Source organism: Nicotiana tabacum, chromosome 19 (genome assembly GCF_000715075.1).
Source record: "Nicotiana tabacum cultivar K326 chromosome 19, ASM71507v2, whole genome shotgun sequence".
Taxonomy (NCBI): Eukaryota; Viridiplantae; Streptophyta; class Magnoliopsida; order Solanales; family Solanaceae; genus Nicotiana; species Nicotiana tabacum.
In genome coordinates, this window is record NC_134098.1 from 108,395,378 (window position 1) to 108,419,583 (window position 24,206).

Consider the following 24,206-nt stretch of genomic DNA (forward strand, 5'->3'; position numbering starts at 1 on the left):
TAAGTAACTTAAGACCGGAAGAGTTTGAGACCAGCTAAGCAGCAAGAATAGCATTTGAAATAGGAGCAGAGTCTGTCACATGCAGCCTACTCTCTTCTCTCCCCTCCTCTTATCCTTCCTTTTTTTCATAAGGCAGGGCCTTTAGAATAGCCCTCTTCTGGAAAGAGATTTTATAGCACCGAAGTCGTTCAAAGAGCCCTTCTTTCTATTTTGTGCGTGTCAACTATTGATTCTATGCCATCAAAGCATGCTAACAGCAAAAATGCAAGTACATACAACTGCGGTAATGCCGCATCGCTGATAAAGAACCTTGCCATCCCTAGCTTTGTCCCCTTCTTAAAGTTCATTGGCATATTCCCCTTCCCCTTCTATTCCCAAAAGCTGATTCAATAGGCTTCCTTTATTGATTCAAAAAGCTTCTTTCCCACAACAATATTTGGATACTAAGGTTAGTTACCATAGGGCGAAGCAGCGACCTCATTCATTCATTCTAACAACCAACTCATTTCCCTATTTTATCTAGACTCTATAATTACCGAGACCCGTACATACAAAGATAGTTCTAGCTTATCTCCTTCTAAGGAAGTCTGAGCTCCTTCCCATGCTAATAGCCTTTCTAAACTCTTAAACTTAAGAGAGGCTTTTTTCAAGCTAAGTAGAAAATCGTAAAAAGAAGTGGAAGTCGAGGGGCTGCTCAGTGAGAAGAAGCGTCAAATGATTTGGACAGTTGTCACGCTGGCGGAGCAGGGAGACAATAGGGAAGGTTAGGGCAATGAGGAGGTAGACGAGTATCTGTAGAACCTCTACCCCATTGTCTATATCTATCGCTGAACCAACTAAACATCCACTTGAAACTGCATAATTATCAGAACTGACTACAACTTCATTGACTGAATAAACTGGAGCCTATACCTTTCTAGGTTCCCGGTGCTGGCTATAGCCGTGGGAGGTAGGGGCTCTACCCAAAAATATGCAACGACACAATCAATAGGTGAGCCCTTACTCGCACTCCGAGCAGGTGGGTATCGACAGACACAATGACTTAATCAACCGGATCCACCGAAACTATTTGCTCTAGATAGAATAAGGCTCCCATTGAGAGATCTATTAGTGATTTGGCCACCCCTCCTGGCAAAGAAAGAAAGGCAGGTTCAGGCGATTGATCAAAAAAAGATTTCCCCACCTTTCTTTATGAGATAGCAGTTGAATAAAGCGGCGCGGGGCCTATAAGATTATGAATAAGCTATTTATTTTCCGTTCTTTTGAATAAAAAACCTTCGGAATTATGGTAGTAGAGTAGTCAATCTGATCTTGCATGCGAGCGAATAGAAATGCCTATAGATGAGGTAGGAGAGGGTAGCTTGCCGGCAAAAGGCGTGTATGGTAGTCTTTTGTTTGATGATAACGGGAAGGGCAATTGACTGCAACCTTTTTCGGCCTATTGGCTATTGGGTGGGGGCAACTGGAAAAAGATAGCACGGGGCAAAGAAAACGGCATAGCTTCAAGTGACTTGGTAGGGCTGTCGAAGAGCAAAGAAAAAAGTCACTAGAAGCTCCTCTCCTTAGAGTCAAGTGGCTTTTAGCTCCTCTAGCGTGCCCTAGCCGAGCGGTCCTCGCCTGCACAAGCAAGAAGATTAGCTCCCTCATTCTCTTATTGTGCCAGCAGGCCTGGGCGAATGAGGTAGGGTTAGATTAGATGGAGGAGGACTGCGAACGTCCGTCCCATGAAGCGACAAGGAACCATGCATTCCTCCCGGGCTGGGCTCTCGCGTGTCCGGGATTCGATCAGATCTACCAGCGACCGATTTATTGAACAATGAGTTAAGTAAGGGCCAGGAGATGGATAAAAGAACCCACCGAAGTCAGTCTTGTATTCAATTCCGCGGTTGGAAGGATTTCTTTCTACCATCTGTCTTTCCCTTCTCCCTCTTCTCTTAGCAAAGGTAGGTTCAAGTCAAACTTTTTTTTGGCTTGCGGGCTCGGGGACTGCAGTTAGTTGCTTCCCTTGTAGTGGTCAGCTAGTTCTTTACAGATCTGATCGGGTGTTCATAATTTGGAGTAAACGGATTCGAACCTTTGCATTCCGTTACCAAAAGCCGATGCCTTACCACTTGGCTATACTACATAGGCCTATTTTGGATGGTAGGAACAGGGAGAGGGGCAAGGGAGAATCAGGGCTCAAAGAACAAGCCGTGCAAGGACGCGGGGATATAGCAAGTAAGCAGCAAGGTTCTTCCCTTAGGACCGACTACAACAAGCTCGCGACTCTAATAGAAAGAAAGGGTAAGCTCTCTCCTCTATTTGCTTGCAATGTTAAGCCTATCAAAATTGGCGAAGGCTTTTGTAACCTTAGACTCATTACGCTCTTCGACTGAACTCGTTGGCTCTGCATCCACAGAAAGTCGGTAACCTTCGTCACCGTCAGCATTTGGTACTCTCTCGATAGCTTCATTAGTTCACTGAAAGACTTTTGTGTAATATATCGAAAGCCCTTCAGAAAGAAAGACATAATATAATAATAAATAAATTAGTATTAATTAATAAAAAAAAGGTTGGTTAAGAACTATTGACTGTAAACCATAGCAGTTACAGTCACTCAATGGAGATATTTGCCTTTGTTTGGAATGAAGATGGATGAACAGGCACTTGAGTCTGGAACTGATGAAATTTGGGGGAAACATGGAAGCGGTCACTATACTGGGGGGGCCAAGACATGACCGTGACTTAAAAAAATGTACCCTTGAAAGAACTAAAGGAACGGGGGAATGACTACCTGTAATAAAGCACAGGCTAATACGAGCCGACCAGAAGAAGCAAGGCATAGATTACCAGATGCTGGACACAATCTTCCTAGAGATGGAGAGCCCCTTGCCTCACCTTTTTGCACCTATCCTTCTTGCTTGCTTACCTATAACTCTCTTGTCTTAGTGACTATTCCTCTTTTCTAGGTTTTTTTCTAAGTGTTAAAACTATAGATTTTTCTTTTGCCAGTGACTTGGATCTACCCCGATTAGATCAATAATGGGATTCTTGGCTAGAGAAAGGTTTTGTGACATGGACGCCCAGCCCAACTCGGTCGGTCGGTTGGCCCACCTAATAGATGATGAGATTCTCGATTGATTTGATCGAATTTCAAAAGGTCTTTGTCACTATTCAAAATAGTGGAGCTTTTAATCAAGATCTTCTCACCTCACTTGTTTGGGCTCTCGCTCGAATAAGAACCTTTATGCGTTCGTAGGCTTTCGAATCAATCTAATAGCCTACTTATCGGGCGCCAATAAAAGAAAAAGTTTCCGCATGGGCTCATTATCTGATGCAGAATCGATGCGAGAGGGAGAAGCGGGGATTGATAGTTTTCAAGAACCAGTGGAAAGGAAAGACTTCTTCCCTGCATTCCTTCCTTTCCAAAAAAAGTCAATTAGTTTGGGCTGGCATAGACATAAAAGATTTTATTGAATAAATGCCACCTTGGTAGTTTTCAAACAAATACAATGTTGGGTCAAGACTTTCCAGCCGGTAATAGACGAAGGCAAAAAAGGGGGAGATGGGGAAGAGTAGATTAAGGATAGTCACTCCACACCATAGATAGTGCACACAGATTCTTCTTTCATTTTCCATTCCTTTCGAGTCGGAAACGCGGGCTGCTAGTGGGGCTGTGCCCATTCTTCCTCTTCTTCCACTTTACAATCGGAATAAGGAACCTTAGAATTCACCCTACCTGTCGATGAAAAAATGGGATTTGAGAGGAGCTGAAAGCCAGTTGACTCTAAGGAGAGGACCACCAACTAGCGGATCAGAAAGATTTGTATGGAATGTCCTACTCCTGCCCGAGCTTTCCGATCAAGCAATCCCCTATTTCAAGGACATATGTGTTAGGTAGGCCCAAGAATCACTGATTAGTCGAATGAGCCCATCTCTCTGGAGTATCATTTGTTGGTCGATCCGACTGGCGGCTCCTGCATCTCCTGCCTCTCTATGGGGCGCCTTATTTTAGACTAATTTGCTGCTAGGAGTCCCTAGAGTCGAATTAATAATCAATAGAAGTCCCAATAGAAGTTTACTGACCTAGCTCTTCAATCGACGATCTACTTCTCCCTCTTAATAGCACATGCCCATGCTTTGATTAAAAAGCCCTAGCTAGTGATGAATCCCCAGGTATTCAGTGTCTCGTTCGATAGGACCAGGAAGAGAGGACTCTATTTTTCCTCCTCCCTTCGGTCTAGTTTGAACCCATCCCAACAACAACCACCTTCTCAGCAATGGATTTGGCGGATCATACACCTTACGCTAGGATTTGGGAAGGACATTTACGAGACTAAGGTGAGTTTTAAGAGAAAGACGAGGGTGGATGCTTTTGCTCTAACTGGCTGTGAGCATTGGAATTGTGTTGTCGGGCAGAGGGCAGAGAGGAATTTGGTATTGCAGGTTTGATAACTGTGAGAGGGGTTGAAAAATTATTGGTTTTTTTAAGCAGGTATATTGGTATGAATGAAAATATTATAGATTATAGAATGTAGAAGAGCCATATGGCACGAGCAGTTGAGTACAGTACTATCATGCCTTTGTTTTGTTGTGTGAATAAAGTAAACAACTTGCGAAGAACGCACCTCAATCACCCTACCTGTGTGAATTGAACGAACTTAAAAGTACAACCAGCTTAAGGTGATTTTCCACCTATTTTTTAGTGTTTGGCCATTTCTAGCAAAGTCTAAAGGACATATTCGTTGCCGATTTGGGGTTCTGATGGAAGATACTGCTGAGGTTATACACCAAGTACACACGTGATTCTGCTCTGGTAGAAGTGCAGGCGCAATTCAGCTCTGGAAAAACTCCCTAAGGTCCAGAGAGAGATGAAGTTTATAGTCAACCTTTGCCTCTAAGATAGATTTCTTTTCCAACACTTCTATGTGTAGATGGATGTAATATTAATATGATTGATAGTTTAAGTTTACTTTTTGCAGTTTTCCAAAGTCTCAAATTTAGGGCTTGGTTTTGGCCTTGTTTCATAGTGAATTTATGGATTTGAATACTTCTAACACTGAATTCTCTTTTGTAAATTCAACTTGACTTGTACCTGGAACAGAGGAAAAGGGTATCCAATTGAAATCTAGTTTTTTCTATTTTTCGCTTAGATGTGCTCGGCAGATGCTAAAGCTAGAGCGTGATGGCAAGAATTGATCGAGCGAAGAATCAAAGTTCTTAGCTATCACATTCAGAAAGACTACTGGCCTAATTTCACTCAATTAAATAAAGTGTACCCTTACAAAACTTATTAGTACTCCTACACAGTTGTTCAATTTTAATGTCATTCTCAACTCTATCCCTGACTGTGTCTTTGATTTCAGGCCCTTTAAGGAGGGTATCCTTTTGGTTAATATCAGCCTGGCTCGTATGGACTTCCGGTCTTTCTTAGTTGACAACTTTATTGCAATTTTCAGTTCTCTAGTTACTCTTGCACAAGCAATAGCAGTTATGGATCTGATTGAGGAGCGCTGGGAAGAATGGATCGGGGATATGCCCTTGAAAATCACTTACCCAGCTCTGGAAGGACATGAGTGGAGAATTGTCACCGGATTTGATCCAAAAAATACAAGACAGAGTTACCTTATTAGTGAGTCTTGGCCGGGTTAGTATTTAAGGAAGAAAACCTTATTGTAGGTTCTTTTTTATTTAAATAGTGCCAAATTCAAAAATAAAAGGAAAAGGATTCTTCTACGCACATTAGATTTGCTAACTCAGTTGATCCTACTGTGTCTAGATCAAGGTTCCCTCTTGTTAGCTTTGTATTGGCTCCCATCTTACTTAACGGGGCCCTTAGTTGAATACCGATCAAAATTGTTTGAAATTTATAAACTTTTCTAATATAGAATTATTAGTTATGTTAAATACCCCAAAAAGCCGAAACCTCTTATTCCGGTCCTTAGAAAAACTACGACTAGTCAGGAATTGCGTAAGAGAAGAGACGTCGTAAGTAACAATAGCGTAAAAGTAGGCGGGGGAGATCCGCAAAGGTAACCGGATGCCTGGGGCTTAGGACAAGGAGCGTCCGGAGTCTGTTAAGAAAGGACAAAGACTAATTAATATCATGTTTACACAGATCGGATTTTAAAAAGTCTTTCGCCCCTTATCTTCTCGTCTATCTTCTTTATCTTCTGATCGGATCGCCAGGCTTCTTTCAAGCCCTACTTGAACAACTTTCTTCAAAAAATCTTTCTTTATTAAGAGTCCTTTAAGAAGATAAGCTCCTTCAGATAGTAAGATTCGCTTAACTTCAATCCTCTAAGCGCTCGTGACTATCCGATGATAGTCACTTCGCTTTCCTTTTAGACTGAAAAAGGAAAATAGAAAGATTGAGAATAAAACAATATAGGGAATGAGCAGTTACGTGTAAACAATGGAAATTCAATAATAATAGTCTGATCTTCTCGCTTAAGAATATGTGATTCCTAAGGAGTGAAGTTGTTGGGGGGGAAGAGAAGATGAGGAAGCTAGTTTAATTGAGGAAGCCACTTTCTTTAATGTATACTAGATGGTCTACAAAAGCATGATGCATGACGCTTCTCCTTTTTTTAGTCCACTCTCCCTTAGAAAACAGAGCTGCTTGAAAGCAGATTTCGAAATTACTTAGGTGAATGTAGAGATGATCGGTGTCCTACTCGAGACGAAGTACTTGTCGTCCCCAAACCAAAAGGGATGACGGGGAATATCTGAAAAAGTGTTAGCGGGGAGCCCATCCCTCTCATTCTTACAGAAGACATAAGGGGGAATACACGACAGACGGAAATCAGGGAAACATCCTTTCTATCTTTTCTCCACAAAGGAAGGAAAGCACCGCCAAACCAACAAGAAAGCAGAAACTACATGAGGTAAGACTAAGGGCCTTGTGTGCCCTGCAAGAGATTACCGGGGGTCTCAGTACCAGGGGGCGCGGGAACAAGAAACTCCAGTAAATAAAAGAAAGACAATAGGAGTCCTCTCAATAGCCGAGGGCCCACTTCCCTATGTGCGCTTACGGAAGGGGAAAAGCTTGATTCTCATAGATTAGACAATACATATGTGCAAACAAGAAAATCAAACTATCTTCTTATTAATACTATATATTTATCCTTTCCCCTATAGATCCACCTTTCTCCAAAATAAAGATATAGCAACTAAAAGAAAGCTAAATTGAATCGGAATAGGATAAAGAACGCACGATGGATCAGAGAGAAAGAGGATTCTAAAAGCGAAAAGCCTAGAAGACTAGATTGTCATACTCGGAGGTAGCAATAAGATCTCTGTCTCCAGAGAAGGCATGAGGGTTTTCTTAAAGTATCTTCTCATTACTTATGGATAAAGCTCTTAAGCTTAAGCTTTTACGAACTGAAAGATCTTCCCATTCTAAATAAGAATGAGAGTCTTTCAACTAGATGTGCTCCTTTGGCTGGGTTTGAGAGAGAGAGCGTGAGATAGTTGGTCTAATAACTAGTCCAACTTCCTTGTATCTGAAAGTGATGATAGGATGTTAGGTCTAGTAAGGATACTTTTTGGATAATTTACTTCCACGAATAAACTGTTAGGCTAAGAAGAATAGGTTGGGATTGATCCCACCTTTGAAAGAGTGGTTTTGTTCTGTCAATACAGCTTATCGAGTTATCAAGCTGAACTACATTCTGTAAGGAGCTTGAATCGTTTGTTTACTCTAAGTCTTATTACCGACGCGATGGATTGCTGTTTGAAGATACTTTCAATACAAAAGATCTCCTTCCGGCTATACTCTGATGGGACAGTCTTAGTTCGGTTTGAGAAGTCAAGGAGGCACGATGAGCTAACAAAGAGTCTTTATATTTGACTGTCCAAAATCAAATGGGAGATTGAATTGAAAAGGTCCCTTATTATAGATAGGGTGCTAGCGTTGTTTTTTGAAATAAGGACGTTTAGGTTTGACTAATAAGATAGAAAGGGGCAAGCCAAAACCCACTCTACTGAGTTCGGCTTTCGGGGCTACCTACTTTAGCGATTATGTAATATATAAAGAAGAACCCTCTTAGGCCGTTTTTACATGGAAGTACGCCATAAGTAAATTGATGGAAGCTCGGAAAATGAGATGTTACATCCCGCATTTTCGTATGTTAAAGTTTCATCGTAAGTTAATCGACGTAAGTTTGGGAATGAGATTATTTTGGAGATTATAAGCATTATGCTATTTAAAACAAGTGATGAGTAAATCTGTGAAGGTGAGAGGGTAAGCAAATCGAAGAAAATAAATTTCATCGAAGTTTGATATTTTGGGATAAAATGCGGCCCGAGCTAAAGTACCCGATTTTTATGGACTAGTGTCATACAAGGTACCACATGACCATGATAGTGAGGTGTACAAGGTGTGCTAAAAATGAGCAATACTTTAAGTAATTTGAGATAATTCTTAATTATGTGGATAATTGAGTAATTATGAATTTTTAGTGGGAGATTAATTAAGTGATTAAGTTAACTAAAGTCTTTTGGATAAAGACTAAGGCAAAACATGGCAGCCACATGGAAATATATTAGGTGACTCTTGAATCACCTTGCAAGGTGGCAACACTTCAAGATATGGGCACCTTATCTCTTTGGATTAAAGAATGTCATCAAATCACTCTTTAATTGACAAAAATAAAGATACTTCATCTTCAAGTTACGGATGAACTTCAGCAAGAAAACTTATGCAATATAATGATAAAAATTTACAAAAATGGAGATGTTTTACATCTACCAAGCAACGTATTTTCAGCAAAAGAAGTAATACTACGTAATATTTTAGCAACGGGATTTTGCGATTCTAAGGGAGTACGATGCAATCTTTCTCAAGGATATCGTACGAATTTTTCCCTACTCTAGGTATGTTAAGGCTATCCCTTCTTTCTTTTTGGCATGATCTATATGAAACGAGCAAATGCACAATTTTCATAAATGACTATTCATAGAAATAATAGGGGTGTCTATATTCTTGATTCCCAATGTGAATTATTATTATATCTTATGTTCATGGGTCTCAGAAAAATACGTATTTGATAAAATTTATCCGACAGGCATATTATTTTTATGACATTCCGAGAAAATCTTATTAACGTATTTCTTATGCATTTATCCATATACATTGACCCATGACCAAATGGCGTTATATACGCATATATTATATGTATATGGGATATGGGAAAAGGTTACGGCGTTATATACGCACCACCAACTGATCAGCTGGTATACGTTGATGATTTACCCACAGTGGCCGAAATGATATGATGGGATGCCCTCAGAGGCTTGATGATGTTATGAACGCATATACCTATGCATGTATGACATTTATATGCATATGCATGACATTATAAAAATGAAATGATTCACAGAGCTATGCAGATGAACATGTCGAGTCTTTTACTCCATGTTTCTCTCATGTCTATTATTTACTGATTTTCATTCCTTACATACTCGGTACATTATTTGTACTGATGTCCCTTTTTCCTGGGGACAAGGCGTTTCAGGCCCGTAGGTCCCGATAGACAAGTCGAGAGTCCTCCAAGTAGGCTATCAGCTCAGCGGAAGATTGTGGTGCGCTCCATTTTCTCCGGAGTTGCTTATTTGGTCAGTATAATTAGGACATGTATTGATTGGTATGGCGGGGCTCAGTCCTGACCTTTATGATAGTTATGTACTCTTAGAGGCTTGTAGACAGATGTCATGTATACTGATACTTGTATGGCCTTGTCGGCTTATGTTTTGAGTTTACAAATGATCATGTTGGCCTTATAGGCCCATATGTCACATATGTAAGTTTTTATATCAGGCTGGGTCATCCTATATGGAGTACTCCACCATTTTCATTCTGGTTAGCTCATGATGGCCCGTTTGGCCCATTTGCCAATGAAAGTACGATAAGAATGATATTCTATGTTGGTACTCGGTTGAGTAAGGTATCGGGTGCCCGTCGCGGCCCATAGGTTTGGGTCATGATAAAAGTGGTATCAGGGCAGTTCTGTCCTAGGGAATCTATAAGCCGTGTCTAGTAGAGTCTTGTTTATGGGTGTGTCGTGCACCACACTTATAAGTAGGAGGCTATAGGGCATTTAGGAATGTCACTCTTTCTTCTTACTCTAGATCGTGTGGTAGAGCTCATTTATAAGAATTCATTCTCCTAGCTTTTATTTTATCCGTAATATGACGATACCTCCAGTTGGTAAGAGATCGAATACGGATATGGAAGAGTTGAGTCAGAGGAACTTGATTTTTCATGATTCTTATGATGAGAAAATGTAAGGTCTTCAGTAGATCATGTGTGTACTAAGACGCGTAAGCCTCTTGATAAGGAGCCTTAAGGCAAGGATATCTATCCACCCATATGGTGAAAGGCAATGAGAGATTCAGAAGATAGTACAAGTCTCAACAAGTAAATAAAGCAAGGTGAAGAAGGGTACGAGGCGCCCAGTTAATGAAGAATATCATTATTTACCATTCATGATGGGAGATATAAGCATTTTGTGTTACCTTCAACGGTAGTAGAGGTATGTACAATTTGCCACACCCATCTCATTTATGCCATATGGAAGCTAACAGAAGTAGTATAAGAGAAGGACGGATATCAGGGTTCGGCTGGGGTTAGAGTTACCCAAAAAGGGTGAATGGAATATTTGTGTTAGTTGACATTTCCGAAGGATATTGCAAATGTGGTAATAGATCTCCTTGTGATACACCCAGACGGTGCACTCTAAAATAGTACAGCTAGATATGAATACTGCAAAGATAGGCACTGGAAGCCTTGAAGGGATAAATATTACCTAAGTGTGGCTCCCGTCCCTAGTAGAGAAAGAATGTTAGGCGATTCGAAGAGCCAATGGATGAAGCAAAGGGACCTAAAAGCAAAATAATATCTTGTTGAAGTATTTAGAATAAAGTAATAGACATAAATGTTAGCGGGAAATAAGAAGAGACTTAATAAAGCATTATGAGTAAGATGTGATACATGGATGACATCGGTAGATCAAAAAAATGACAGTAGTATAGAGTCTATAGTCAAGTGAAGGAAAAGATGAGCGGTGACAGGCCTTGAGACAACAAAAGAACATGGGCCATAAAGTCATACCCTTATTTCGAGAAAGAAGTTCGCGACTCTAACATAATTACAAGAAGGAAAAGTTAGACCCCAGAGTAATGGAAATCAGTATGGGCTGGTGAACAAGATAAACTAAACATGAATTAGGAACTGAGTGATTTGATAATAGTCGGCATCTTGAGAATTTCAGAGATTGCATTCCAGCAATAATAGAATGGACGATAGAAGAATAATCTTTAAAGGTCATTCAGGAAGACACTTCCCTAAAGAAAGCCATGTGAGCAAAGTTAAGCTTAAGGGACTCTGTGTTACACTAAGTGTCACCCTCGTGAGTAAGGAATTTTGTTATCCTTGGTACAGAAAGATTGCCGTAAGGCCAGTAAGGGTCATTGATGATATGAAAAGACACCAAAGATGAAAAGGTAAAACATCTATAGATAGGTCGTCGTAGCTCCAACTCTCAGTACTCCCTTAAAGGGGGGGAATATGGAGTGATGTGGCATTAAGTCAGAATTAAGTGATTCTAGTAATTATGGAATGGTAAAGGAAGGATGCGATAAAAATGAGATTGCACTTATCCAAATCCTACAGATATGCTACGATTCCAGAACATTATGCAAGCACGACGTCAAGGAGAGGAAGTAAGATGTTATTGAAAAAAAAGAGCCAGTGCGAGAGGTAAGTTAAGATAAAGGAAATAACCTAAGAAAGTTTACGTGGAATATTGATATGAGAATGGGCCAACGAGAAGTTAGCAGTTGATTCAGGAAGAGCCTAGTTATGGCTAGACAGGTGGTTACATATGAATCAACAGATCGTGCAAGAAAAACATAGTAAAACCCAATATAGTGAATTCAGCCTCGTAGTAATGTCATTATAATACTTAAGAAATATTCAGATAAGAGTTGGGGTAGTTAAAGGCTCCGTATGAATGTTATGGAAATAAAAGATAGTCTCACTGGGAAGACAGTCAAAATATCAGTTCAGAATAACCCTACAAGCACAAGGGTGTGGAAGTAAGCAATTATGAATAATTATAGGCAAGGAAGGACATCAAAAGGTCCGTCGAGTATACAATGTAATAAGCCTACAGATTGGCAAGAGTCAGAGGGTCCTCCCTAAGTACTAGAATGAAAGACTAGCTGAAGGAATAAGCAAGAAGGCTTCAACCTAAGCACAGTGACCTAAAGAGGAAATGGTCTTGTAAAAGCAGTCTCACTACAGCATTGTATGCACTCCATAAGGAAGTGGCACCTACCGTGGCTACTGAACGGAAAGTAACATCAAAAGTAATATTCGAAATCATATGAGTTGCACGAAAATTCCGGCATGTGTGGGAACTAAGATAAGTTAAGTATGCACGCAACAAGGGGACAGAAAGACCAGGAAAAGTAATAGCTTACGCTTAAAGAAAGTAGAGAAGGAACAAAAGGAATTATTCGATCAATGATCCAGAGTTAGTTACGTTATGAACGCACTTGAGATTTCGGAGCATTATCCATACAATATATATGTTGACAATCATACAGCTGTAGAACACTCCGATATAAGTTAAAAGAAAGAATTGAGTCCAGGTCATAGACAAAGGATTGAATTGTTAAAAGATTGTATCAAGGATATTCCATAGTGCCCATGAAAAGCTAAAGTAATAACTAATACCACGAGTCGCAGATCGGAAGATAGCTTAAGCCTACATAAAGGCTGATCAGAAGAAAGAGCAAACTAAAGAGTTACATCAACTAAGTAAATCAGGAGTCTGATTATTGGACCCAGAAAATTTTAGACATCGTGATTGAGAAAATTGCGGAATTACTCTTAATATCAGAGATACAGGAGAGATAGTACAACAGCCATATTTTATGACGACTCTACGATAAAGCCAGTTGGAAGAATACCCGCCACGTAAGAAGTCAGCATGAAGCTCCCACCGGATTATGTATGCACCAGAGGTGCAAGTATTATAATAGAGCTTCAAGTTGTGGATGTGAATCATACCTATGTGGAAGGGGGGTCATGAGAGGGATAGAAGACGTGATGCGAGATTTTAAGGTAAGTAAGGTAAAGATGAATAACGTACGAGATACTCAGGTACAGAAGGTTGTGAATAATCTATACTTCACATAGAGGGCTAGAAGTGCTGGGATTTAATATCCAGGAATGATAGCGGCATCGTTAGTGGCATATCTTCTAGCCTATGGTTTCTACATACCGAGAGGTCTAGTTAAGAGAGCAAAGAAGAGTTAGAGACGATGTGATGTCTCGCTTGATGTTCCAGAATGACATAAGAAAATCTATGGTGCAAGCACGTTGAAGGAAGGTTGCGAGCAGTATAAATATATACGTATAGGTCGCAAGCTAATGTATAGTAAAGCGACAAGGATTTATGACAGGAATAAGGATAAGAAAGGGTGAGTGAGAAGGTGACGAGAATGGATAAGTCCTCAGGATTAAGCCCATGAAAAAAGAGAGTTGATGATTTCTCTAAGCTATGGAAATCTCAGTATAGCCTGACTGAACTCAAAGAAGTCTAAGACTAATGGCATTTAGAAGAGATGGAATGTCGTCCTGATAGTACAATGAGGATGTAATTGTGATAGGTAAAGGATGACGATTGGGCCTTCGATTGAGTAATGATTTGATGAATTGTACAGGATTAAAATACCCACGTAAAGCGAATCACATTGGGATGCTGTGAAATACGATTATGGAAGTATAGTATCATATCGCCGCCAGGAGGACCAGGAAAATCACTTCAAATGTTCCACGACGCAACGTGAGCCCTAGTGATTATGTAAGAGGTTTTAAGTTATCAGTGGTAGATTGTAGATCAATATTGAGGTGAATCAACAAAGGATGGACAAAAGTCACAAAGTATGAGATGAGATTAGGCCGTCATTCATGAGATGAATAGTAATGAGGAAGTATCAAAGGACTTAGATTTATACATATGGGATAAGCAACGAAAGTAACCTGAGGTTCGGTAGCAGGCCTCACTAACGATAAATCGAAGTAAGAGTTATTGTACCGTATGACCTACCTAAATGCAGTAAAAATCATGTGGATGGATAGCCAGGTCTATGAAATAAGATAAAGCAATATTTGTAAGTTCATCAAAGTACTGAGCAAAGAACTTTAGTACACCTATAGACGCCCAGAGGGACATCTTGTCAAGTTCTGTATATGTTGAGGCCTAGATATTGGCAAAATGCTGAAGAGAAGAGTCGCATAGGCACACATACAAGAAAAAGGTCGTACAGGTTGCATGACAGAAGGTACCAACAGATTCCGACCACAAGTCGTAGTATGAGAAAGAGGCCTAAAGGGGGGAATGCCCTGGCCTTTGGAATTATTCACAGAACAGTTTCCTAGATGGAAAGGAGAGTACTAAAGTATTCAGAAGGCATAAGTCATGAAAATGATAAGTGCATCAGTCAACATTCGAGGACGAATGTTCCAAAAGGGGGAATGATGTTACACCCCATGTTTTCGTGCATGGAAGTACGCCATAAGTAAATTGATGGAAGCTCGGAAAATGAGATGTTACATCCCGCATTTTCATATGTTAAAGTTTCATCGTAAGTTAATAGACGTAAGTTCAGGAATGAGATTATTTTGGAGATTATAAGCATTATGCTATTTCAAACAAGTGATGAGTAAATTCATGAAGGTGAGAGAGTAAGCAAATCAAAGAAAATGAATTTCATCGAAGTTTGATATTTTGGGAAAAAATGCGGCCCAAGCTAAAATACCTGGTATTTATGGACTAGTGCCATACAAGGTACCACATGACCATGATAGTGAGGTGTACAAGGTGTGCTAAAAATGAGCAAAATTTTAAGTAATTTGAGATAATTCTTAATTATGTGGATAATTGGATAATTATGAATTTTTAGTGGGAGATTAATTAAGTGATTAAGTTAATTAATGTCTTCTGGATAAAGACTAAGGCAAAACGTGGCAACCACATGGAAATATATTAGTTGACTCTTGAATCACCTTGAAAGGTGGAAACACTTCAAGAGAGCCCACCTTATCTCTTTGGATTAAAGAATGTCATCAAATCACTTCTTTAATTGACAAAAATAAAGATACTTCATCTTCAAGTTACGGATGAACTTCAGCAAGAAAACTTATGCAATATAATGATAAAAATTTACAAAAATGGAGATGTTTTACATCTACCAAGCAACGGATTTTCAGCAAAAGAAGTAATACTACGTAATATTTTAGCAACGGGATTTTGCGATTCTAAGGGAGTACGATGCAATCTTTCTCAAGGATATCGTACGAATTTTTCCCTACTCTAGGTATGTTAAGCCTATCCCTTCTTTCTTTTTGGCATGATCTATACGAAACGAGCAAATGCACAATTTTCATAAATGACTATTCATAGAAATAATAGGGGTGTCTATATTCTTGATTCCCAATGTGAATTATTGTTATATCTTATGTTCATGGATCTCAGAAAAATACGTATTTGATAAAATTTATCCGACATGCATATTATTTTTATGACATTCCGAGAAAATCTTATTAACGTATTTCTTATGCATTTATCCATATACGTTGATCCATGACCAAATGACATTATATACGCATATATTATATGTATATGGGATATGGGAAAAGGTTACGGCGTTATATACGCACCACCAACTGATCAGCTGGTATACGTTGATGATTTACCCACAGTGGCCGAAATGATATGATGGGATGCCCTCAGAGGCTTGATGATGTTATGAACGCATATACCTATGCATGTATGACATTTATATGCATATGCATGACATTATAAAAATGAAATGATTCACAGAGCTATGCAGATGTACATGTCGAGTCTTTTACTCCATATTTCTCTCATGTCTATTATTTACTGATTTCCATTCCTTACATACTCGGTACATTATTTGTACTGATGTCCCTTTTTCCCGGGGACAAGGCGTTTCAGGTCCGTAGGTCCCGATAGACAAGTCGAGAGTCCTCCAAGTAGGCTATCAGCTCAGCGGAAGATTGTGGTGATCTCCATTTTCTCCGGAGTTGCTTATTTGGTCAGTATAATTAGGACATGTATTGATTGGTATGGCGGGGCTCAGTCCCGACCTTTATGATAGTTATGTACTCTTAGAGGCTTGTAGACAGATGTCATGTATACTGATACTTGTATGGCCTTGTCGGCTTATGTTTTGAGTTTACAAACGATCATGTTGGCCTTATAGGCCCATATGTCACATATGTAAGTTTTTATATCAGGCTGGGTCATCCTATATGGAGTACTCCCCCGTTTTCATTCTGGTTAGCCCATGATGGCCCGTTTGGCCCATTTGCCAATGAAAGTACGATAAGAATGATATTTTATGTTGGTACTCGGTTGAGTAAGGTATCGGGTGCCCGTCGCGGCCCATAGGTTTGGGTCATGATAAAAGTGGTATCAGGGTAGTTCTGTCCTGGGGAATCTACAAGCCGTGTCTAGTAGAGTCTTGTTTATGGGTGTGTCGTGCACCACACTTATAAGCAGGAGGCTATAGGGCATTTAGGAATGTCACTCTTTCTTCTTACTCTAGATCGTGTGGTAGAGCTCATTTATAAGAATTCAAACTCCTAGCTTTTATTTTATCCGTAATATGACGATACCTCCAGTTGGTAAGAGATTGAATACGGATATGGAAGAGTTGAGTCAGAGGAACTTGATTTTTCATGATTCTTATGATGAGAAAATGTAAGGTCTTCAGTAGATCATGTGTGTACTAAGACGCGTAAGCCTCTTGATAAGGAGCCTTAAGGCAAGGATATCTATCCACCCATATGGTGAAAGGCAATGAGAGATTCAGAAGATAGTACAAGTCTCAACAAGTAAATAAAGCAAGGTGAAGAAGGGTACGAGGCGCCCAGTTAATGAAGAATATCATTATTTACCATTCATGATGGGAGATATAAGCATTTTGTGTTACCTTCAACGGTAGTAGAGGTATGTACAATTTGCCACACCCATCTCATTTATGCCATATGGAAGCTAACAGAAGTAGTATAAGAGAAGGACGGATATCAGGGTCCGGCTGGGGTTAGAGTTACCCAAAAAGGGTGAATGGAATATTTGTGTTAGTTGACATTTCCGAAGGATATTGCAAATGTGGTAATAGATCTCCTTGTGATACACCCAGACGGTGCACTCTAAAATAGTACAGCTAGATATGAATACTGCAAAGATAGGCACTGGAAGCCTTGAAGGGATAAATATTACCTAAGTGTGGCTCCCGTCCCTAGTAGAGAAAGAATGTTAGGCGATTCGAAGAGCCAATGGATGAAGCAAAGGGACCTAAAAGCAAAATAATATCTTGTTGAAGTATTTAGAATAAAGTAATAGACATAAATGTTAGCGGGAAATAAGAAGAGACTTAATAAAGCATTATGAGTAAGATGTGATACATGGATGACATCGGTAGATCAAAAAAATGACAGTAGTATAGAGTCTATAGTCAAGTGAAGGAAAAGATGAGCGGTGATAGGCCTTGAGACAACAAAAGAACATGGGCCATAAAGTCATACCCTTATTTCGAGAAAGAAGTTCGCGACTCTAACATAATTACAAGAAGGAAAAGTTAGACCCCAGAGTAATGGAAATCAGTATGGGCTGGTGAACAAGATAAACTAAACATGAATTAGGAACTGAGTGATTTGATAATAGTCGGCATCCTGAGAATTTCAGAGATTGCATTCCAGCAATAATAGAATGGACAATAGAAGAATAATCTTTAAAGGTCATTCAGGAAGACGCTTCCCTAAAGAAAGCCATGTGAGCAAAGTTAAGCTTAAGGGACTCTGTGTTACACTAAGTGTCACCCTCGTGAGTAAGGAATTTTGTTATCCTTGGTACAGAAAGATTGCCGTAAGGCCAGTAAGGGTCATCGATGATATGAAAAGACACCAAAGATGAAAAGGTAAAGCATCTATAGATAGGTCGTCGTAGCTCCAACTCTCAGTACTCCCCTAAAGGGGGGAATATGGAGTGATGTGGCATTAAGTCAGAATTAAGTGATTCTAGTAATTATGGAATGGTAAAGGAAGGATGCGATAAAAATGAGATTGCACTTATCCAAATCCTATAGATATGCTACGATTCCAGAACATTATGCAAGCACGACGTCAAGGAGAGGAAGTAAGATGTTATTGAAAAAAAAGAGCCAGTGCGAGAGGTAAGTTAAGATAAAGGAAATAACCTAAGAAAGTTTACGTGGAATATTGATATGAGAATGGGCCAATGAGAAGTTAGCAGTTGATTCAGGAAGAGCCTAGTTATGGCTAGACAGGTGGTTACAGATGAATCAACAGATCGTGCAAGATAAACATAATAAAACCCAATATAGTGAATTCAGCCTCGTAGTAATGTCATTATAATACTTAAGAAATATTCAGATAAGAGTTGGGGTAGTTAAAGGTTCCGTATGAATGTTATGGAAATAAAAGATAGTCTCACTGGGAAGACAGTCAAAATATCAGTTCAGAATAACCCTACAAGCACAAGGGTGTGGAAGTAAGCAATTATGAATAATTATAGGCAAGGAAGGACATCAAAAGGTCCGTCGAGTATACAATGTAATAAGCCTACAGATTGGCAAGAGTCAGAGGGTCCTCCCTAAGTACTAGAATGAAAGACTAGCTGAAGGAATAAGCAAGAAGGCTTCAACCTAAGCACAGTGACCTAAAGAGGAAATGGTCTTGTAAAAACAGTCTCACTACAGCATTGTATGCACTCCATAAGGAAGTGGCACCTACCGTGGCTACTGAACGGAAAGTAACATCAAAAGTAATATTCGAAATCATATGAGTTGCACGAAAATTCCGGCATGTGTGGGAACTAAGATAAGTTAAGTATGCACGCAACAAGGGGACAAGAAAGACCAGGAAAAGTAATAGCTTACGCTTAAAGAAAGTAGAGAAGGAACAAAAGGAATTATTCGATCAATGATCCAGAGTTAGTTACGTTATGAACGCACTTGAGATTTCGGAGCATTATCCATACAATATATATGTTGACAATCATACAGCTGTAGAACACTCCGATATAAGTTAAAAGACAGAATTGAGTCCAGGTCATAGACAAAGGATTGAATTGTTAAAAGATTGTATCAAGGATATTCCATAGTGCCCATGAAAAGCTAAAGTAATAACTAATACCACGAGTCGCAGATCGGAAGATAGCTTAAGCCTACATAAAGGCTGATCAGAAGAAAGAGCAAACTAAAGAGTTACATCAACTAAGTAAATCAGGAGTCTGATTATTGGACCCAGAAAATTTTAGACATCATGATTGAGAAAATTTCGGAATTACTCTTAATATCAGAGATACAGGAGAGATAGTACAACAGCCATATTTTATGACGACTCTACGATAAAGCCAGTTGGAAGAATACCCGCCACGTAAGAAGTCAGCATGAAGCTCCCACCGGATTACGTATGCACCAGAGGTGCAAGTATTATAATAGAGCTTCAAGTTGTGGATGTGAATCATACCTATGTAGAAGGGGGGTCATGAGAGGGATAGAAGACGTGACGCGAGATTTTAAGGTAAGTAAGGTAAAGATGAATAACGTACGAGATACTCAGGTACAGAAGGTTGTGAATAATCTATACTTCACATAGAGGGCTAGAAGTGCGGGGATTTAATATCCAGGAATGATAGCGGCATCGTTAGTGGCATATCTTCCAGTCTATGGTTTCTACATACCGAGAGGTCTAGTTAAGAGAGCAAAGAAGAGTTAGAGACGATGTGATGTCTCGCTTGATGTTCCAGAATGACATAAGAAAATCTATGGTGCAAGCAAGTTGAAGGAAGGTTGCGAGCAGTATAAATATATACGTATAGGTCACAAGCTAATGTATAGTAAAGCGACAAGGATTTATGACAGGAATAAGGATAAGAAAGGGTGAGTGAGAAGGTGACGAGAATGGATAAGTCCTCAGGATTAAGCCCATGAAAAAAGAGAGTTGATGATTTCTCTAAGCTATGGAAAGATCAGTATAGCCTGACTGAACTCAAAGAAGTCTAAGACTAATGGCATTTAGAAGAGATGGAATGTCGTCCTGATAGTACAATGAGGGTGTAATTGTGATAGGTAAAGGATGACGATTGGGCCTTCGATTGAGTAATGATTTGATGAATTGTACAGGATTAAAATACCCACGTAAAGAGAATCACATTGGGATGCTATGAAATACGATTATGGAAGTATAGTATCGTATCGCCGCCAGGTGGACCAGGAAAATCACTTCAAATGTTCCACGACGCAACGTGAGCCCTAGTGATTATGTAAGAGGTTTTAAGTTATCAGTGGTAGATTGTAGATTAATATTGAGGTGAATCAACAAAGGATGGACAAAAGTCACAAAGTATGAGATGAGATTAGGCCGTCATTCATAAGATGAACAGTAATGAGGAAGTATCAAAGGACTTAGATTTATACATATGGGATAAGCAACGAAAGTAACCTGGGGTTCGGTAGCAGGCCTCACTAACGATTAATCGAAGTAAGAGTTATTGTACCGTATGACCTACCTAAATGCAGTAAAAATCATGTGGATGGATAGCCAGGTCTATGAAATAAGATAAAGCAATATTTGTAAGTTCATCAAAGTACTGAGCAAAGAACTTTAGTACACCTATAGACGCCCAGAGGGACATCTTGTCAAGTTCTGTATATGTTGAGGCCTAGATATTGGCAAAATGCTGAAGAGAAGAGTCGCATAGGCACACATACAAGAAAAAGGTCGTACAGGTTGCATGACAGAAGGTACCAACAGATTTCGACCACAAGTCGTGGTATGAGAAAGAGGCCTAAAGGGGGGAATGCCCTGGCCTTTGGAATTATTCACAGAACAGTTTCCTAGATGGAAAGGAGAGTACTAAAGTATTCAGAAGGCATAAGTCATGAAAATGATAAGTGCATCAGTCAACATTCGAGGACGAATGTTCCAAAAGGGGGAATGATGTTACACCCCATGTTTTTTTGCATGGAAGTACGCCATAAGTAAATTGATGGAAGCTCAAAAAATGAGATGTTACATCCCGCATTTTCATATGTTAAAGTTTCATCGTAAGTTAATAGACGTAAGTTCAGGAATGAGATTATTTTGGAGATTATAAGCATTATGCTATTTCAAACAAGTGATGAGTAAATTCATGAAGGTGAGAGAGTAAGCAAATCAAAGAAAATGAATTTCATCGAAGTTTGATATTTTGGGATAAAATGCGGCCCAAGCTAAAATACCCGGTATTTATGGACAAGTGCCATACAAGGTACCACATGACCATGATAGTGAGGTGTACAAGGTGTGCTAAAAATGAGCAAAATTTTAAGTAATTTTAGATAATTCTTAATTATGTGGATAATTGGATAATTATGAATTTTTAGTGGGAGATTAATTAAGTGATTAAGTTAATTAATGTCTTCTGGATAAAGACTAAGGCAAAACGTGGCAACCACATGGAAATATATAAGTTGACACTCGAATCACCTTGAAAGGTGGAAACACTTCAAGAGAGCCCACCTTATCTCTTTGGATTAAAGAATGTCATCAAATCACTTCTTTAATTGACAAAAATAAAGATACTTCATTAATACTCTTCTTGCCATTTAGGCAACTGTTCTTTGAATAAATCCAAAGGCCCGGGCATTCCCCCCTTTAAGCTTCTTTCTCACACCACGACTTGTAGTCGGAATCCTTCTAATCGCATAACTGTTGCTACCTTTTATCATGCAGCCGGTACGACTCTAGCTCTGATACAACTTTTATCACGACAAAAAGTGATGGGCCGTGACGGGCACACGGTACCTTAATCTACCGAGTACCAGCATGACTTATCTTTCTTATTACTTTATCATATACACGTCACATACGGGCAGGAACCCTTACTTTTCCTCCTTGATGTCCTGTTTGCATAATGTTTGGGAATCATAGCATATCTGTAGGATTTGGATAAATTCCATCTCATTCCTTATTTTTATTTATTTTTTTATCGCATTCTTCCTTTACCATTCCATAGTCACTAGAACCACTAAATTCCAACTTATTGTCACATCACTCCATATTCCCCCTTTAGGGGAATACTAAGATCCAGAACTACGACGATTTACCTATAGATGTTTCAACTCTTTATCTGTTTCATCTTTTCACATCATCAATGATCCTTACTCGCCTTCCGGTAATCCTTCTGCACCAAGGATAACAAAATTCCTTACCCACAAGGGTGATACTTAGTGTACCTGGCATATACAGTCCCTTAAGCTTAACATTGCTCACATTGCTTGATTTAGTGAAGCGTCTTCCTGAATAACAATTCTCTGAATTTCTAATGAATCTTCTTCTGTGGTCCTTTCTATTATCGCCGGAACACAATATGAAGTTCTTATGATGCCGACGATCATCAAGTCATTCAGTCCCTAGTTCATGTTTAGTTTATCTCTTTCACCATAGTCCATACTGATTTTTATTACTCTAGGTCTAATATTTTCTTCTGGTAATCACGTTAGCGTGGCGAACTTACTTCTCGAAATGAGGATATGATTTTAGGGCCTATACTCCTTTGTTCTCTCAACGCCTATCACCTCTCGTTTCTTCCTTCTTTTGACTATAGACTCTGTAATACTATCATTGTTATTTTTTTGATCTACCGTCGTCGTCCATGTATCAGATCTTACTCATAATATTTTAGTAAATCTCGTCTTATTTCCCAGCTAATATTTTTGTCTATCACTTTATTCTGAAAACTTAAACAAGACATTCCTTTGCTTTTAGCTCCCCTTTCTCCATCCAGTGGCTCTTGAGGTTGCAAGAATTCATGTTGTGAGCTTGTAGGAAGATTCTAACGCCTGGTAGTGTCTTTGTATTCAAGACATGAGAAAATGAAGTATTTTTGTACATTACCTTTACAAGTCTTAGTTTCTAAATATTTATTGTAGAAGCATGAAGAGACTTTGAATTACTAAATTTTGATAGAAAAATCACGTTGCTAATTTTATGAATGAGTTTCTGAATATCTATTTGATCTTTGTAGAGATTGATTAGTGAATTAGAGTGTCTCTTTTACTATTTGGGTGTAGGCCCCATTTAAATAATGACTAATGTCAAATAATTTACTAAATTTTGCCCCCTTTCAAGTATAGTATATGAGTCATAATGATAGATTAGTGGGCTGCTACGTTTTTGAGTTTAATCTTTATCCAAAACTTCAATTACTCTGCCACTAATTATCAATTAACTAGGTAATGTACAATTACCCAATAATTAACCAATTACTCATATACTTAAGAATTATTTTTACTTACTTAAAATATTACTCACTTTTCACATACCTTATACACCTTACTATCATGGCCATGTGGTACCTTGTATGGTACTAGTCCATAAATATCGGGTATTTTAGCTCGGGCCGTATTTTATCCCAAATCGACAACCTTCAACGAAATTCATTTTCTTTGATTCGTTTACCCTTTAACCTTCAAGAATTTACTTATCACTTGTTTGAAATATCGTAATACTTATATTCTCAAAATAATCTCATTCCCGAACTTACGTCGATTACCTTACCACGAAACTTTAACATACGAAAATACGTAATGTAACATCTCATTTCCGAGCTTATCTCAATTTACTTATGGCGTACTTTCATGTATGAAAACATGGGGTGTAACATCATTCCCCTCTTTGGAACATTCGTCCTCGAATATTGACTAATGCACTTAATATTCTCATAACCCATAGCTCATGTGAATACTTTAATAATCTTCTTGCCATATAGGCAATTGTTCTTTGAATAAATCCAAAGGCCAGGGCATTCCCCCCTTTAAGCCTCTTTCTCACACTACGACTTGTTGTCGGAATCCTTCTAATCTCATAACTGTTTCTACCTTCTATCATGCAGCCTATACGACTCTAGCTATAATACCACTTTTGTCACGACCAAAACTGATGGACCGCGACGGGCACCCGGTACCTTACTCAATCGAGTACCAGCATAACGTATCTTTCTTATTACTTCATCATATACACGTGACATACAGGCAGGAACCCTTACTTTCTCTCCTTGACATCGTGTTTGCATAATGCTCAAGAATCGTAGCATATCTGTAGGATTTGGATAAGTGCCATC

The 24,206-nt window shown here is 39.1% G+C and overlaps 1 pseudogene; it reads left to right on the top strand.

The window, feature by feature from the left end:
• The window catches only part of LOC142173296 (uncharacterized), a 139,076-nt pseudogene that overhangs the window by 3,537 nt on the left and 111,333 nt on the right, over nt 1–24,206 (top strand).